The sequence below is a fragment of the Dendropsophus ebraccatus genome, chromosome 1 (assembly GCF_027789765.1).
Source record: "Dendropsophus ebraccatus isolate aDenEbr1 chromosome 1, aDenEbr1.pat, whole genome shotgun sequence".
Lineage (NCBI taxonomy): Eukaryota > Metazoa > Chordata > Amphibia > Anura > Hylidae > Dendropsophus > Dendropsophus ebraccatus.
This window is the reverse complement of record NC_091454.1, coordinates 2,746,079-2,764,423: the sequence shown is the minus strand read 5'-3', so window position 1 is coordinate 2,764,423 and position 18,345 is coordinate 2,746,079.

Here is an 18,345-nt window from a genome sequence, read left to right as displayed (position 1 = left end):
TCGGCGGCTCCCGGCACGTTCTGCCCGGCCAATCAGTGCACTGCCCTGCCGCAGCGCACTGATTGGCCGGGCAGGCCGTGAAGACACCGGGAGCCCCGAAGCAAGCAGGAACGGGGACCCGTTAATATATAATGTCCGGCGGCTAGGGGGTTAATGGGGAGGGCTGCAGACAAAATCGCAGCAGGGATGTACATCCCTGCTGCGAGTTTCTCTGCTAATTAAAGTATAGGGCCGGGATCTGCAGCGAGTCTCGCTGCAAAAATGCAGCAAGGAGACTCGCTGCAGATCCGGCAAGTGGGTTTGTACCCTAAAAATGAAAAGGTTGAAAACTGCTGCTGTGCATAATCCTTTACAACAGGCATCTTGAGTGTTTGTTTATTAATTTTTTTAAATATACTTTTATCATAGGCAGTTTCTTCAAAAACCTTTCATTTATACTCGAATAGTTGATGACTGGAAAATTACAATGACTGAAATTCATATAGGTAATTCTGGGAAATGTGAGAAAATATTATTTGCATAATTTGGAACACAGTGTATAACAGTGTCTACCATTTCGTATTTTTCCTGATGGACAGAGGACGTTTTTCAGTTTATGGGAATAGAGCTGTAATAACTAAACAAATGCACGTACACAAATGAGATGTACGTTTAAGCACTGTATAACAGATGCTATGGCTGCAATGGTGTTTATGGACAGGAAAATGCTTGTTGCAAATATGCTAGTGTAACCTTGATAAACACCCCACCAATCTCTCTAAGCTCACTGCCTATCTGTGAGATAGCTGTCTGTTCAGAAAAATGAGTGAAGAGACAATGGCGTCCAGAACACAGCACAGTGACTAATCGAAATGGCAGCATGCAGGGATACGATGATACACTGAGACAGCAGTCTGTACATAAAGAGAGTGAAGAGGCAACGGCGTCCAGAACGCAGTACAGTGACTTTTATATCAGATGGTCATGCGATTTTAGCAGCCAATGAGACCCCTACACCTCAGCAATGACGTTTCTAACACTTTTATGTGCTTTGCACAGATTGGTTGGCAAAAAGGCAGTCGAACGCTAACTCAAAATAATAGTAAAATGTTCGGTTCGAGTTTGTGAAAATCGAGATATTCGACTAGAACCTAACTTTTCTCGACCAGTTCAACACTAATCACAACTACGCTAAATGGCGATGTGCCCTCCTTGCTCCGAAGGTGAAAATAAATTATAATGGGGGGATGGTTTGGGCCTGTAGAATGGTTAGGGCCTGTAGGATAGTTTGGGCCTGTAGGGTATTTTCAGCCAGTAGGATAGTTTGGGCCTATAGGATGGTTTGGGCCTGTAGGATGGTTTGAGCCTGTAGGATAGTTTGGGCCTGTAGGATGGTTTGGGCCTGTATGATGGTTTGGGCCTGTAGGATGCTTTGGGCCTGTAGGATGCTTTGGGCCTGTAGGATGCTTTGGGCCTGTAGGATGCTTTGGGCCTGTAGGATAAATTGGGCCTGTAGGATAGATTGGGCCTGTAGGGTAGTTTGGGCCTGTAGGATAGTTTGGGCCTGTAGGATAGATTGGGCCTGTAGGATAGTTTGGGCCTGTAGGATAGTTTGGGCCTGTAGGATAGATTGGGCCTGTAGGATAGTTTGGGCCTGTAGGATAGATTAGGCCTGTAGGATGCTTTGGGTCTGTAGGATAGTTTGGGCCTGTAGGATGGTTTAGGCCTGTAGGATAGTTTGGGCCTGTAGGATAGTTTGGGCCTGTAGAATAGTTTGGGTCTGTAGGATGGTTTGGGTCTGTAGGATGGTTTGGGTCTGTAGGATGGTTTGGGCCTGTAGGATGCTTTGGGTCTGTAGGATAGTTTGGGCCTGTAGGATAGTTTGGGCCTGTAGGATAGATTGGGCCTGTAGGATAGTTTGGGCTTATAGAATAGTTTGTGCCTGTAGGATAGATTGGGCCTGTAGGATGGTTTGGGCCTGTAGGATGGTTTGGGCTTATAGGATGGTTTGGGCCTGTAGAATAGATTGGACCTGTAGGATAGTTTGGGCCTGTAGGATGGTTTGGGCCTGTAGGATGGTTTGGGCCTGTAGGATGGTTTGGGCCTGTAGGATGGTTTGGGTCTGTAGGATAGTTTGGGCCTGTAGGATAAATTGGGCCTGTAGGATAAATTGGGCCTGTAGGATAGATTGGGCCTGTAGGGTAGTTTGGGCCTGTAGGATAGTTTGGGCCTGTAGGATAGTTTGGGCCTGTAGGATAGATTGGGCCTGTAGGATAGTTTGGGCCTGTAGGATAGATTAGGCCTGTAGGATGCTTTGGGTCTGTAGGATAGTTTGGGCCTGTAGGATGGTTTAGGCCTGTAGGATAGTTTGGGCCTGTAGGATAGTTTGGGCCTGTAGAATGGTTTGGGTCTGTAGGATGGTTTGGGCCTGTAGGATGCTTTGGGTCTGTAGGATAGTTTGGGCCTGTAGGATAGTTTGGGCCTGTAGAATAGATTGGACCTGTAGGATAGTTTGGGCTTATAGGATAGTTTGTGCCTGTAGGATAGATTGGGCCTGTAGGATGGTTTGGGCCTGTAGGATGGTTTGGGCTTATAGGATGGTTTGGGCCTGTAGGATGGTTTGGGCCTGTAGGATGGTTTGGGCCTGTAGGATGGTTTGGGCCTGTAGGATAGTTTGGGCTTATAGGATAGTTTGTGCCTGTAGGATGCTTTGGGCCTGTAGGATGGTTTGGGCCTGTAGGATGGTTTGGGCCTGTAGGATGGTTTGGGCCTGTAGGATAGTTTGGGCTTATAGGATAGTTTGGGTCTGTAGGATGGTTTGGGCCTGTAGGATAGTTTGGGCCTGTAGGATAGTTTGGGCCTGTAGGATGGTTTGGGCCTGAAGGATAGTTTGGGCCTGTAGGATAGTTTGGGCCTGTAGGATGGTTTGGGCCTGTAGGATGGTTTGGGCCTGTAGGATGGTTTGGGTCTGTAGGATGGTTTGGGCCTGTAGGATGGTTTGGGCCTGTAGGATAGTTTGGGCCTGTAGGATAGTTTGGGCCTGTAGGATGGTTTGGGCCTGTAGGATAGTTTGGGCTTATAGGATAGTTTGTGCCTGTAGGATGCTTTGGGCCTGTAGGATGGTTTGGGCCTGTAGGATGGTTTGGGCCTGTAGGATGGTTTGGGCCTGTAGGATGGTTTGGGCCAGTAGGATGGTTTGGGCCAGTAGGATAGATTGGGTCTGTAGGATGGTTTGGGCCTGTAGGATGGTTTGGGCCTGTAGGATGGTTTGGGCCTGTAGGATGGTTTGGGCCAGTAGGATGGTTTGGGCCTGTAGGATGGTTTGGGCCTGTAGGATGGTTTGGGCCTGTAGGATGGTTTGGGCCTGTAGGATAGTTTGGGCCTGTAGGATGGTTTGGGCCTGTAGGATGGTTTGGGCCTGAAGGATAGTTTGGGCCTGTAGGATAGTTTGGGCCTGTAGGATGGTTTGGGCCTGTAGGATGGTTTGGGCCTGTAGGATGGTTTGGGCCTGTAGGATGGTTTGGGCCTGAAGGATAGTTTGGGCCTGTAGGATAGTTTGGGCCTGTAGGATGGTTTGGGCCTGTAGGATGGTTTGGGCCTGTAGGATGGTTTGGGCCTGTAGGATGGTTTGGGCCTGAAGGATAGTTTGGGCCTGTAGGATGGTTTGGGCCTGTAGGATGGTTTGGGCCTGTAGGATGGTTTGGGCCTGTAGGATGGTTTGGGCCTGTAGGATGGTTTGGGCCTGTAGGATGGTTTGGGCCTGTAGGATGGTTTGGGCCTGTAGGATAGATTGGGCCTGTAGGATGGTTTGGGCCTGTAGGATGGTTTGGGCCTGTAGGATAGTTTGGGTCTGTAGGATAGTTTGGGCCTGTAGGATGGTTTGGGCCTGTAGGATAGTTTGGGTCTGTAGGATAGTTTGGGCCTGTAGGATGGTTTGGGCCTGTAGGATGGTTTGGGCCTGCAGGGGTTAATAATACAGGGCAGCAGTTTGTTGTCTGGTTGCCACATACAGTCAGTAGTTATTATCATCACCTCCCGTGTAATATCAGAATCTCCGTAATCACCGCAGATAAGAGCCGGGAGGATTCCAGAGATACAATGTACAATATGGAGCTCAAAGAGCACGGAAGGAAGTGACTGATTATCAGCATCCTAGGAAGGAGGCTATATAATATATATACTGTACTGATAATATATACAGCTACACAGTATAATATATACTGTACTGATAGTATATACAGCTACATAGTATAATATATACTGTACTGATAGTATATACAGCTACATAGTATAATATATACTGTACTGATAATATATACAGCTACATAGTATAATATATACTGTATACATAGTATATACAGCTACACAGTATAATATATATACTGTACTGATAATATATACAGCTACACAGTATATTATATACTGTATACATAGTATATACAGCTACATAGTATAATATATACTGTACTGATAATATATACAGCTATATATTATAATATATACTGTACTGATAGTATATACAGCTACATATTATAATATATACTGTACTGATAGTATATACAGCTACATATTATAATATATACTGTACTGATAATATATACAGCTACATATTATAATATATACTGTACTGATAGTATATACAGCTACATATTATAATATATACTGTACTGATAATATATACAGCTACACAGTATAATATATATACTGTACTGATAATATATACAGCTACATAGTATAATATATACTGTACTGATAATATATACAGCTACACAGTATAATATATACTGTACTGATAGTATATACAGCTACATATTATAATATATACTGTACTGATAATATATACAGCTACATAGTATAATATATACTGTACTGATAATATATACAGCTACATATTATAATATATACTGTATACATAGTATATACAGCTACACAGTATAATATATATACTGTACTGATAATATATACAGCTACACAGTATAATATATATACTGTACTGATAGTATATACAGCTACATAGTATAATATATACTGTACTGATAATATATACAGCTACACAGTATAATATATATACTGTACTGATAGTATATACAGCTACATAGTATAATATATACTGTACTGATAGTATATACAGCTACATAGTATAATATATACTGTACTGATAATATATACAGCTACATAGTATAATATATACTGTACTGATAGTATATACAGCTACACAGTATAATATATACTGTACTGATAATATATACAGCTACATATTATAATATATACTGTACTGATAATATATACAGCTACATATTATAATATATACTGTACTGATAATATATACAGCTACACAGTATAATATATACTGTATACATAGTATATACAGCTACACAGTATAATATATATACTGTACTGATAATATATACAGCTACATAGTATAATATATACTGTACTGATAATATATACAGGTACATAGTATAATATATACTGTACTGATAATATATACAGCTACATAGTATAATATATACTGTACTGATAATATATACAGCTACATATTATAATATATACTGTACTGATAGCAAAATTGAACACGAGGACGGCACTCCAGTAGTATATAGTGAAGATTTATTCACCCAATCACAAACAGCGACGTTTCGACTCTAACATGAGTCTTTCTCAATATAATATTTATAATATATATACTGTACTGATAATATATACAGCTACATATTATAATATATACTGTACTGATAGTATATACAGCTACATAGTATAATATATACTGTACTGATACTATATACAGCTACACAGTGTAATATAAACCGTATAGATAGTATATACAGCTACACAGTATAATATATACCATATAGATAGTATATGCAGCTACACAGCATTATACATAACTTATAGATAGTATATACAGCTACACAGTGTAATATATACCATATAGATAATATATACAGCTACACAGCATAATACATAACGTATAGATAGTATATACAGCTACGGTATAATATATACCGTACTGATAATATATACAGCTCCCGGTTAGTAGGACCCCCCACCCACAGATAGGGGAGAGGTCCCAAGGTTGTGGTGTATATACTGTGCAGGTGGTCAGAGCGGTGTAGTGTCCCTCCCGGATAGTAGGACCCCCCACCCACAGATAGGGGAGAGGTCCCAAGGTTGTGGTGTATATACTGTGCAGGTGGTCAGAGCGGTGTAGTGTCCCTCCCGGATAGTAGGACCCCCCACCCACAGATAGGGGAGAGGTCCCAAGGTTGTGGTGTATATACTGTGCAGGTGGTCAGAGCGGTGTAGTGACCCTCCCGGATAGTAGGACCCCCCACCCACAGATAGGAGAGAGGTCCCAAGGTTGTGGTGTATATACTGTGCAGGTGGTCAGAGCGGTGTAGTGTCCCTCCCGGATAGTAGGACCTCCCACCCACAGATAGGGGAGAGGTCCCAAGGTTGTGGTGTATATACTGTGCAGGTGGTCAGAGCGATGTAGTGTCCCTCCCGGATAGTAGGACCCCCCACCCACAGATAGGGGAGAGGTCCCAAGGTTGTGGTGTATATACTGTGCAGGTGGTCAGAGCGGTGTAGTGTCCCTCCCGGATAGTAGGACCCCCCACCCACAGATAGGGGAGAGGTCCCAAGGTTGTGGTGTATATACTGTGCAGGTGGTCAGAGCGGTGTAGTGTCCCTCCCGGATAGTAGGACCCCCCACCCACAGATAGGGGAGAGGTCCCAAGGTTGTGGTGTGTGCTGTGCAGGTGGTCAGAGCGGTGTAGTGTCCCTCCCGGATAGTAGGACCCCCACCCACAGATAGGGGAGAGGTCCCAAGGTTGTGGTGTATATACTGTGCAGGTGGTCAGAGTGGTGTAGTGACCCTCCCGGATAGTAGGACCCCCCACCCACAGATAGGGGAGAGGTCCCAAGGTTGTGGTGTATATACTGTGCAGGTGGTCAGAGCGGTGTAGTGTCCCTCCCGGATAGTAGGACCCCCCACCCACAGATAGGGGAGAGGTCCCAAGGTTGCGGTGTATATACTGTGCAGGTGGTCAGAGCGGTGTAGTGTCCCTCCCGGATAGTAGGACCCCCCACCCACAGATAGGGGAGAGGTCCCAAGGTTGTGGTGTATATACTGTGCAGGTGGTCAGAGCGGTGTAGTGTCCCTCCCGGATAGTAGGACCCCCCACCCACAGATAGGAGAGAGGTCCCAAGGTTGTGGTGTATATACTGTGCAGGTGGTCAGAGCGGTGTAGTGTCCCTCCCGGATAGTAGGACCCCCCACCCACAGATAGGGGAGAGGTCCCAAGGTTGTGGTGTATATACTGTGCAGGTGGTCAGAGCGGTGTAGTGTCCCTCCCGGATAGTAGGACCCCCCACCCACAGATAGGAGAGAGGTCCCAAGGTTGCGGTGTATATACTGTGCAGGTGGTCAGAGCGGTGTAGTGTCCCTCCCGGATAGTAGGACCCCCCCACCCACAGATAGGGGAGAGGTCCCAAGGTTGTGGTGTATATACTGTGCAGGTGGTCAGAGCGGTGTAGTGTCCCTCCCGGATAGTAGGACCCCCCCACCCACAGATAGGGGAGAGATCCCAAGGTTGTGGTGTGTGCTGTGCAGGTGGTCAGAGCGGTGTAGTGTCCCTCCCGGATAGTAGGACCCCCCACCCACAGATAGGGGAGATGTCCCAAGGGTGTGGTGTATATACTGTGCAGGTGGTCAGAGCGGTGTAGTGACCCTCCCGGATAGTAGGACCCCCCACCCACAGATAGGGGAGAGGTCCCAAGGTTGTGGTGTATATACTGTGCAGGTGGTCAGAGCGGTGTAGTGTCCCTCCCGGATAGTAGGACCTCCCACCCACAGATAGGGGAGAGGTCCCAAGGTTGTGGTGTATATACTGTGCAGGTGGTCAGAGCGGTGTAGTGTCCCTCCCGGATAGTAGGACCTCCCACCCACAGATAGGGGAGAGGTCCCAAGGTTGCGGTGTATATACTGTGCAGGTGGTCAGAGTGGTGTAGTGTCCCTCCCGGATAGTAGGACCCCCCACCCACAGATAGGGGTGAGGTCCCAAGGTTGCGGTGTATATACTGTGCAGGTGGTCAGAGCGGTGTAGTGTCCCTCCCGGATAGTAGGACCCCCCACCCACAGATAGGGGAGAGGTCCCAAGGTTGTGGTGTATATACTGTGCAGGTGGTCAGAGCGGTGTAGTGTCCCTCCCGGATAGTAGGACCCCCCACCCACAGATAGGGGAGAGGCCCCAAGGTTGTGGTGTATATACTGTGCAGGTGGTCAGAGCGGTGTAGTGTCCCTCCCGGATAGTAGGACCCCCCACCCACAGATAGGAGAGGTCCCAAGGTTGTGGTGTATATACTGTGCAGGTGGTCAGAGCGGTGTAGTGTCCCTCCCGGATAGTAGGACCCCCCACCCACAGATAGGGGAGAGGTCCCAAGGGTGCGGTGTATATACTGTGCAGGTGGTCAGAGCGATGTAGTGTCCTTCCCGGATAGTAGGACCCCCCACCCACAGATAGTAGAGAGGTCCCAAGGTTGTGGTGTGTGCTGTGCAGGTGGTCAGAGCGGTGTAGTGACCCTCCCGGATAGTAGGACCTCCCACCCACAGATAGGGGAGAGGTCCCAAGGGTGCGGTGTATATACTGTGCAGGTGGTCAGAGCGGTGTAGTGTCCCTCCCGGATAGTAGGACCCCCCACCCACAGATAGGGGAGAGGTCCCAAGGTTGTGGTGTATATACTGTGCAGGTGGTCAGAGCGGTGTAGTGTCCCTCCCGGATAGTAGGACCCCCCACCCACAGATAGGGGAGAGGTCCCAAGGTTGTGGTGTATATACTGTGCAGGTGGTCAGAGCGGTGTAGTGACCCTCCCGGATAGTAGGACCCCCCACCCACAGATAGGGGAGAGGTCCCAAGGTTGCGGTGTATATACTGTGCAGGTGGTCAGAGCGGTGTAGTGTCCCTCCCGGATAGTAGGACCCCCCACCCACAGATAGGGGGAGAGGTCCCAAGGTTGTGGTGTATATACTGTGCAGGTGGTCAGAGCGGTGTAGTGTCCCTCCCGGATAGTAGGACCCCCACCCACAGATAGGGGAGAGGTCCCAAGGTTGTGGTGTATATACTGTGCAGGTGGTCAGAGCGGTGTAGTGTCCCTCCCGGATAGTAGGACCCCCCACCCACAGATAGGGGAGAGGTCCCAAGGTTGTGGTGTATATACTGTGCAGGTGGTCAGAGCGGTGTAGTGACCCTCCCGGATAGTAGGACCCCCCACCCACAGATAGGGGAGAGGTCCCAAGGTTGTGGTGTATATACTGTGCAGGTGGTCAGAGCGGTGTAGTGTCCCTCCCGGATAGTAGGACCCCCCACCCACAGATAGGGGAGAGGTCCCAAGGGTGTGGTGTATATACTGTGCAGGTGGTCAGAGCGGTGTAGTGTCCCTCCCGGATAGTAGGACCCCCCACCCACAGATAGGGGAGAGGTCCCAAGGTTGCGGTGTATATACTGTGCAGGTGGTCAGAGCGATGTAGTGTCCCTCCCGGATAGTAGGACCCCCCACCCACAGATAGGGGAGAGGTCCCAAGGTTGTGGTGTATATACTGTGCAGGTGGTCAGAGCGATGTGTGTCCCTCCCGGATAGTAGGACCCCACACCCACAAATAGGGGAGATGTCCCAAGGTTGTGGTGTATATACTGTGCAGGTGGTCAGAGCGGTGTAGTGTCCCTCCCGGATAGTAGGACCTCCCACCCACAGATAGGGGAGAGGTCCCAAGGTTGTGGTGTATATACTGTGCAGGTGGTCAGAGCGGTGTAGTGTCCCTCCCGGATAGTAGGACCCCCCACCCACAGATAGGGGAGAGGTTCCAAGGGTGCGGTGTATATACTGTGCAGGTGGTCAGAGCGGTGTAGTGTCCCTCCCGGATAGTAGGACCCCCCACCCACAGATAGGGGAGAGGTCCCAAGGTTGTGGTGTATATACTGTGCAGGTGGTCAGAGCGGTGTAGTGACCCTCCCGGATAGTAGGACCCCCCACCCACAGATAGGGGAGAGGTCCCAAGGTTGTGGTGTATATACTGTGCAGGTGGTCAGAGCGGTGTAGTGACCCTCCCGGATAGTAGGACCCCCCACCCACAGATAGGGGAGAGGTCCCAAGGTTGTGGTGTATATACTGTGCAGGTGGTCAGAGCGGTGTAGTGTCCCTCCCGGATAGTAGGACCCCCCACCCACAGATAGGGGAGAGGTCCCAAGGTTGTGGTGTATATACTGTGCAGGTGGTCAGAGCGGTGTAGTGTCCCTCCCGGATAGTAGGACCCCCCACCCACAGATAGGGGAGAGGTCCCAAGGGTGCGGTGTATATACTGTGCAGGTGGTCAGAGCGGTGTAGTGTCCCTCCCGGATAGTAGGACCCCCCACCCACAGATAGGGGAGAGGTCCCAAGGTTGTGGTGTATATACTGTGCAGGTGGTCAGAGCGGTGTAGTGTACCTCCCGGATAGTAGGACCCCCCACCCACAGATAGGGGAGAGGTCCCAAGGTTGCGGTGTATATACTGTGCAGGTGGTCAGAGTGGTGTAGTGTCCCTCCCGGATAGTAGGACCCCCCACCCACAGATAGGGGAGAGGTCCCAAGGTTGCGGTGTATATACTGTGCAGGTGGAGGTGAATAATCACAGACTCGGGGGATAACGGTGACTTGGTTACTACTTATTAATGTGCAGCAGGTAACACAACGAATCTTCAGGTACTGATACAGGGCCAATAATTACACGGCCATAGAACCACCAGATCTGTGGGATAAGTGCTGAGTGGGATGTAGTGGAGGTGATAAGGTTGTACTGAGGTAGTAGAGAGGAGGGGGCTGTGAGGGTCTCACTAGTAATGTGCTCTGCCGGGAGGTTGGAGTGCATAGAAGAATACTTGTATAAGAAGAAAACAACCTGTGCTCGTGTATTGTCCTTTCCTATAGTCTTCACACCACCTCATGCCCACTAGCTTTGGCTGAACCGTACTAATGGGTGACACAGGCCCCAGACCCTGTTACCTGGAATGAGCAGAGTGATGAGGGTTTCCTGCTGACACTCAGGGGTGATTCTAGCCTCTCTGCTGCCCGAGGCGAACTATAGAATGACGCCCCCCCCCCCCCGTCAATCCGCCCACATTATAATCCACTACTGCCCCCCCCCCCCCCCCACTGCTGTCCCCAATAAACATAATGTTTGGTCCCTTTCTGCACAGAGGATGTCAGGAGAGGAGGGGGCTAATCCTATAGGAGAGGTCCCAGCAGCACAGAGGATGTCAGGAGAGGAGGGGGCTAATCCTATAGGAGAGGTCCCAGCAGCACAGAGGATGTCAGGAGATGAGGGTGCTAATCCTATAGGAGAGGTCCCAGCAGCACAGAGGATGTCAGGAGAGGAGGGTGCTAATCCTATAGGAGAAGTCCCAGCAGCACAGAGGATGTCAGGAGAGGAGGGTGCTGATCTTTTAGGACAGGTCACAGCAGCACAGAGAATGTCAGGAGAGGAGGGTGCTGATCTTTTAGGAGATGGTCCCCCTCCTCCCCCCTTATAGATGGTCCCCCTCTTCCCCCCCTTATAGATGGTCCCCCCCCCCTTATAGATGGTCCCCCTCTCCCCCCCCCTTATAGATAGTCCCCCTCTCCCCCCTCCCTTATAGATGGTCCCCCTCTCCCCCCTCCCTTATAGATGGTCCCCCTCTCCCCCCTCCCTTATAGATGGTCCCCCTCTTTCCCCTCCCTTATAGATGGTCCCCCTCCCCCCTCTTTCCCCCTTATAGATGGTCCCCCTCTCCCCTCTTTCCCCCTTATAGATGGTCCCCCTCTTACCCCTCCCTTATAGATGGTCCCCCTCTTCCCCCCCCCTTATAGATGGTCCCCCTCTTCCCTCTCTCCCCCCCCCTTATAGATGGTCCCCCTCTCCCCCCCCCTTATAGATGGTCCCCCTCTTCCCCCCCCCTTATAGATGGTCCCCTCTCCCTTATAGATGGTCCCCCTCTCCCCCTCCCTTATAGATGGTCCCCTCTCCCTTAAAGATGGTCCCCCTCCCCCCCTTATACATGGTCCCCCTCTCCCCCCTCCCTTATAGATGCCCCCTTATAGATGGTCCCCCTCTTCCCCCCCCCCTTATAGATGGTCCCCCTCTTCCCCCCCCCTTATAGACAGTCCCCCTCCCGCCCCTCCCTTATAGATGGTCCCCCCCTTATAGATGGTCCCCCTCTTTCCCCCCTCCCTTATAGATGGCCCCCCCTTATAGATGGTCCCCCTCTTTCCCCCCTCCCTTATAGATGGTCCCCTTCCCCCCCCTATAGATGGTCCCCCTCTCCCCCCCCCCTTATAGACAGTCCCCCTCCCGCCCCTCCCTTATAGATGGCCCCCCTCTTTCCCCCCCCTTATAGATGGTCCCCCCCTTATAGATGGTCCCCCTCTTTCCCCCCTCCCTTATAGATGGTCCCCTTCCCCCCCCTATAGATGGTCCCCCTCTTCCCTCTCCCCCTCCCTTATAGATGGTCCCCCCTTATAGATCGTCCCCCTCTTCCCCCCCTCCCTTATAGATGGTCCCCCTCTTTCCCCCCTCCCTTATAGATGGTCCCCCTCTTTCCCCCCTCCCTTATAGATCGTCCCCCTCTTTCCCCCCTCCCTTATAGATGGTCCCCCTCTCCCCCCCCCCCCCCCTGCACAGCAGATAAAACAAAAACAAAAAACAGCACACAACTCACCTGCCCTCCGTTCCCCCGTCGAGCCTCTCTGGTCTGGTCCCGGCTGATGTGCGGCTGCCCGGGGTGTCCCGTCCTGTCCCCGGCAGCGCGCGCATCACAGAGCTCCCCGTGTGCCTGTGGCTGTGACTTCCGGCGCACGGGGAGCTCTCTGATGCGCGCGCTGCCGGGGACAGGACGGGACACCTCCGGCAGCCGCACATCAGCCGGGGGACTAAGGCTGCATTCCCACGTTCCGTGATCCTGACGGATCACGGACGTGGAATGCATTTACCGGAGTCCCCCCGCGCCCGGACAGCATCTGTAATGAGATGCTGTGAGCGGGGGAGACTGTATTCATAAGCGCCGCGCTGTAGTAACAGCACCGCGCGGCTGATTTATTACAGCGCGGCGCTTATGAATACAGTCTCCCCCGCTCACAGCATCTCATTACAGATGCTGTCCGGGCGCAGGGGGACTCCGGTACATGGTACAATCAGTGGCGGATTATAATGTGGGCGGCCGCCCGAACCGCTCATATTATAGTCTGCCACTGAATGCCGCAGGGCCGTTTTAATACATTGGTGGGCCCAGTGCACAGCCCTCAAGAGTGGGCCCCCCCTTCCCTTTCGGCACATTGTATAATGTACTGAATTTGCCCCCACACTGTATCAAGAGCCCCAATACATACAGTAATTACCTTATAACACTATTTCCACCATACAGTGATTATATATTACATAAAAACTGCACTAAACAAAACAGAAAGATATCACCAATGATACCATTACATAAAACCGCCACATCATGACCCCTAACACTACAATCCTATAACAGAGTGCAGTTACATCCAGTGACTCACCGGGGGCGTCTTCTCCGATCAGAGTCTGTCACCTTTTCTTTTTCTCTCCATCCAGCGTGGGCCACCTTGAAGTCTTCTCCTGGCTGTGAATCTTCTCTCCAGAATCTGCCAGACAAATATTTTAGGCTCCAACACATACAGTAGTTAGGTCCCTTGTACCTCTATACAGTAGTTACACCCCTCTGTACCCCTACATAGTTACACCCCTCTGTGCCTCCATAGTTTTAAGGTGTCCCTGTAGTATATAGCCCCTCATGTGCTCCTCCAGTTATATACAGCCCTCCTGTGCGCTCCCCCATTAGTATATAGCCCCCCTGTGCACTCTCCCCAGTAGTATATAGCCCCCCCTGTGCTCTCCCACAATAGTATATAGCTCCCCTGTGCTCCCCCATAGTATATAGCCCCCTGTGCTCCCCCATAGTATATAGCCCCCTGTGCTCCCCCATAGTATATAGCCCCCTGTGCTCCCCCATAGTATATAGCTCCCCTGTGCTCCCCAGTAGTATATAGCCCCCTGTGCTCCCCAGTAGTATATAGCTCCCCTGTGCTCCCCAGTAATATATAGCTCCCCTGTGCTCCCCCATAGTATATAGCTTCCCTGTGCTCCCCATAGTATATAGACCCCTGTGCTCCCCAGTAGTATATAGTCCCCTGTGCTCCCCCATAGTATATAGCTCCCCTGTGCTCCCCCATAGTATATAGCCCCCTGTGCTCCCCCATAGTATATAGCCCCCTGTGCTCCCCAGTAGTATATAGCCCCCTGTGCTCCCCAGTAGTATATAGCTCCCCTGTGCTCCCCAGTAGTATATAGCTCCCCTGTGCTCCCCCATAGTATATAGCTTCCCTGTGCTCCCCATAGTATATAGACCCCTGTGCTCCCCAGTAGTATATAGTCCCCTGTGCTCCCAAGTAGTATATAGCTCCCCTGTGCTCCCCCATAGTATATAGCTCCCCTGTGCTCCCCATAGTATATAGACCCCCTGTGCTCCCCATAGTATATAGACCCCTGTGCTCCCCAGTAGTATATAGTCCCCTGTGCTCCCCCATAGTATATAGCTCCCCTGTGCTCCCCAATAGTATATAGCCCCCTGTCCTCCCCCATAGTATATAGCCCCCTGTGCTCCCCCATAGTATATAGCTCCCCTGTGCTCCCCCATAGTATATAGCCCCCTGTCCTCCCAATAGTATATAGCCCCCTGTGCTCCCCCATAGTATATAGCTCCCCTGTGCTCCCCCATAGTATATAGCCCCCTGTCCTCCCCCATAGTATATAGCCCCCTGTCCTCCCCCATAGTATATAGCTCCCTGTGCTCCCCCATAGTATATAGCCCCCTGTTCTCCCCCATAGTATATAGCCCCCTGTGCTCCCCCATAGTATATAGCTTCCCTGTGCTCCCCATAGTATATAGACCCCTGTGCTCCCCAGTAGTATATAGCCCCCTGTGCTCCCCAGTAGTATATAGCTCCCCTGTGCTCCCCAGTAGTATATAGCTCCCCTGTGCTCCCCCATAGTATATAGCTTCCCTGTGCTCCCCAGTAGTATATAGCCCCCTGTGCTCCCCAGTACTATATAGCCCCCTGTGCTCCCCCATAGTATATAGCTTCCCTGTGCTCCCCATAGTATATAGACCCCTGTGCTCCCCAGTAGTATATAGCCCCCTGTGCTCCCCAGTACTATATAGCCCCCTGTGCTCCCCCATAGTATATAGCTTCCCTGTGCTCCCCATAGTATATAGACCCCTGTGCTCCCCAGTAGTATATAGTCCCCTATGCTCCCCCATAGTATATAGCCCCCTGTGCTCCCCAATAGTATATAGCCCCCGTTCTCCCCCATAGTATATAGCCCCCGTTCTCCCCCATAGTATATAGCCCCCTCTGCCCCCCATAGTATATAGCCCCCTGTGCTCCCCAATAGTATATAGCTCCTCCTCCCATATAACATTGAAAAAAACAAACACTGTTACTCACCTGGGTCCACGCGTTCCTCTTCTCTTCCCTCCTGTGGCCGCACTTCCTGCAGTCACAAGAGGCTGCACTCCCCTTACCCTCGCGCCGACGCTCCAGTGACGTCGGCCGCTAGAGGGAGAGCGCGGCCTCTTGTGACCGCAGGAAGTGCGGCCACAAGAGTGACTGACAGGGAGGGAGCCAATGGCTCTCTCTCTGTCAGTGTCGCTGCTGCTGCAGCGCTGACGCGCCGCAGCAGCAGCGGGCGGGCGGGGGCAGCGGCGGACGGGGGGGCCCTGCAGGGGGCGCCATGGAGGGGTAAGTAGATTACCCATCCATGGCGCTCCCCCCTGACAGGCTGGTGGCCGGAGCCCTGTGCGACCGCATTGGTCGCACATAGCAACGGCCGGCCTGCTCGGGGGGGCCCCTTTAACCAGTGGGCCCGGTGCACGTGCACCATGTGCCCTCTGGTTAAAGCGGCCCTGGAATGCCGCCCCCATGAAGACAGCTGGTGGCGCCGCCTGAGGCAGACGACTCAGGTCGCCTCATGATTGCGGCGCCCCTGCTGACACTCGCCCTGCGAGATGGAGTTCATAGACTTTCCAGTAACTTTGCTCTATCCGGACCAGTTCCTGGCTCTTTGGCTCTTTAATGGATACTGTCCTGCACTGTGGTTACTCCTAGTCCTCGGTGTGGGTTGAGATGATATGTTGGCTAGTCCTCTCTTGAAGGGTATAGCACTGCATTATGCGGGGTTTGGGTACTTCAGGAAAGAAGTTCGTAAGAGGTGACTGTCCTGCGCCCTACCAATGCTGGGTACTGACTAAGATTGCGACTTGCTATGGGGGTACCTGGTAGAGGGCCAGGGCCCAGGCAAAACCACTGTGGAGAGCTATCTAAGCTGCGTCCTTTCTACACAGAATCTCAATTAGGACTCTTCCCTCACCCAAGGGACTAACTTCCTATCCAGCGTGTAAGGTGCACTGTGGTTGGATGGGAAGAGTGCAAAAGAAGAGTAGAAAGGGAAGGGGTGATAGGATAGAAGAAAGAAGAGATCCTACTGGTCTACAGAGTCTGGTACATATAAACACAATAACCCTTTGAGACACTTCAGCTGTGCAGCTTCCACACTTCAGTTATACAATAGAGCGACATCTAGTGGTCATCTTTAGTAACACTTCAGCTGCAGTAAGACTACAACAAGTACAGACTTTTACAAAGGGTGTGGATAGTAGGAACACCGCTAGTGGGACACCACATATACAGCTACACAGTATAATATACACCGTATAGAAAGATGACTGAAAGCCAAGGTCATTGCCCCCCGGCATGAGCCACTAGAATATCAGGAGAGCCATCTAACCTGGAGTGATATTACAACTTCCGGCAGTAACCTGCTCCACAGCATCCCCCCAACTGCTATCCACCAAACTATGGCCTCATTCCTCGAAATCCCACCCAGACTTCCAGTCTCCTGGCTCTCCTGCTATTGAAGGGGTGACCCATGATACCAAGAAGTGTCCCATGATCTCAAGGAGTGTCCCATGATACCAAGAAGTGTCCCATGATCCCAAGGAGCATCCCATGATCCCAAGCAGTGTCCCATGATCCCAAGCAGTGTCCCATGATCCCAAGGGGTGTCCTATGATCCCAAGCAGTGTCCCATGATCCCAAGGAGTTTCTTATGATCCCAAACAGTGTCCTATGATCCCAAGGAGCGTCCCATGATCTCAAGGAGTGTCCCATGATCCCAAGGAGTGTCCCATGATCCCAAGGAGTGTCCCATGATCCCAAACAGTGTCCTATGATCCCAAGCAGTGTCCCATGATCCCAAGGAGTTTCTTATGATCCCAAACAGTGTCCTATGATCCCAAGGAGCGTCCCATGATCTCAAGGAGCGTCCCATGATCCCAAGCAGTGTCCCATGATCCCAAGGAGTGTCCCATGATCCCAAGGAGTGTCCCATGATCCCAAGGAGTGTCCCATGATCCCAAGGGGTGTCCCATGATCCCAAACAGTGTCCTATGATCCCAAGGGGTGTCCCATGATCCCAAGGAGTGTTTTTTATGATCCCAAGGAGTGTCCCATGATCCCAAGGAGTGTCCCATGATCCCAAGGAGTGTCCCATGATCCCAAGCAGTGTCCCATGATCCCAAGGAGTGTCCCATGATCCCAAGGAGTGTCCCATGATCCCAAGGAGCATCCCATGATCCCAAGCAGTGTCCCATGATCCCAAGGAGCATCCCTTGATCCCAAGGAGTGTCCCATGATCCCAAGGAGTGTCCCATGATCTCAAGGGGTGTCCCATGATCCCAAGGAGTTTCTTATGATCCCAAACAGTGTCCTATGATCCCAAGGAGCGTCCCATGATCCAAACCAGGCCCATACCATCAGCTACAAGAAGCATAGAAAAAAACAGTCAACAGTACAAGTTCAAGAAATAAGAAGCCGGGACAGAAGGAAAGGAAGGAAAGAAGCACCCTTCAGTCCCACAAGGAAGGAGGCCTCCTGTACAATGGCTACCTCCCAGACTCCCACCTCCTAGGGGCTTCACCAATCCTCTGGCATCAGTAACTGCCCCAATACGAAATCAATGGGAATTAAAGAGGTACTCCGGGCTGGGTTATCTTTATTGTATGGCCACTTACCTCCCTGGTTCCAGCGCCGGGTCCCAGATCGCGCCGCCCTGTTCGTAGCGGAGTCCCGCCTCGGCCGCTGAATGGCTGCGCTGCCTTGAGACGTCACGTCAGGTGGATGGACAGTCTCCTGCTATCGGGAGGTCTAACCAAAGAACCATAACCCGTAAGGGCCTGCTTAGCCAAAAGATGCTTGGTCCAAGGCCAGTCCCATCATCC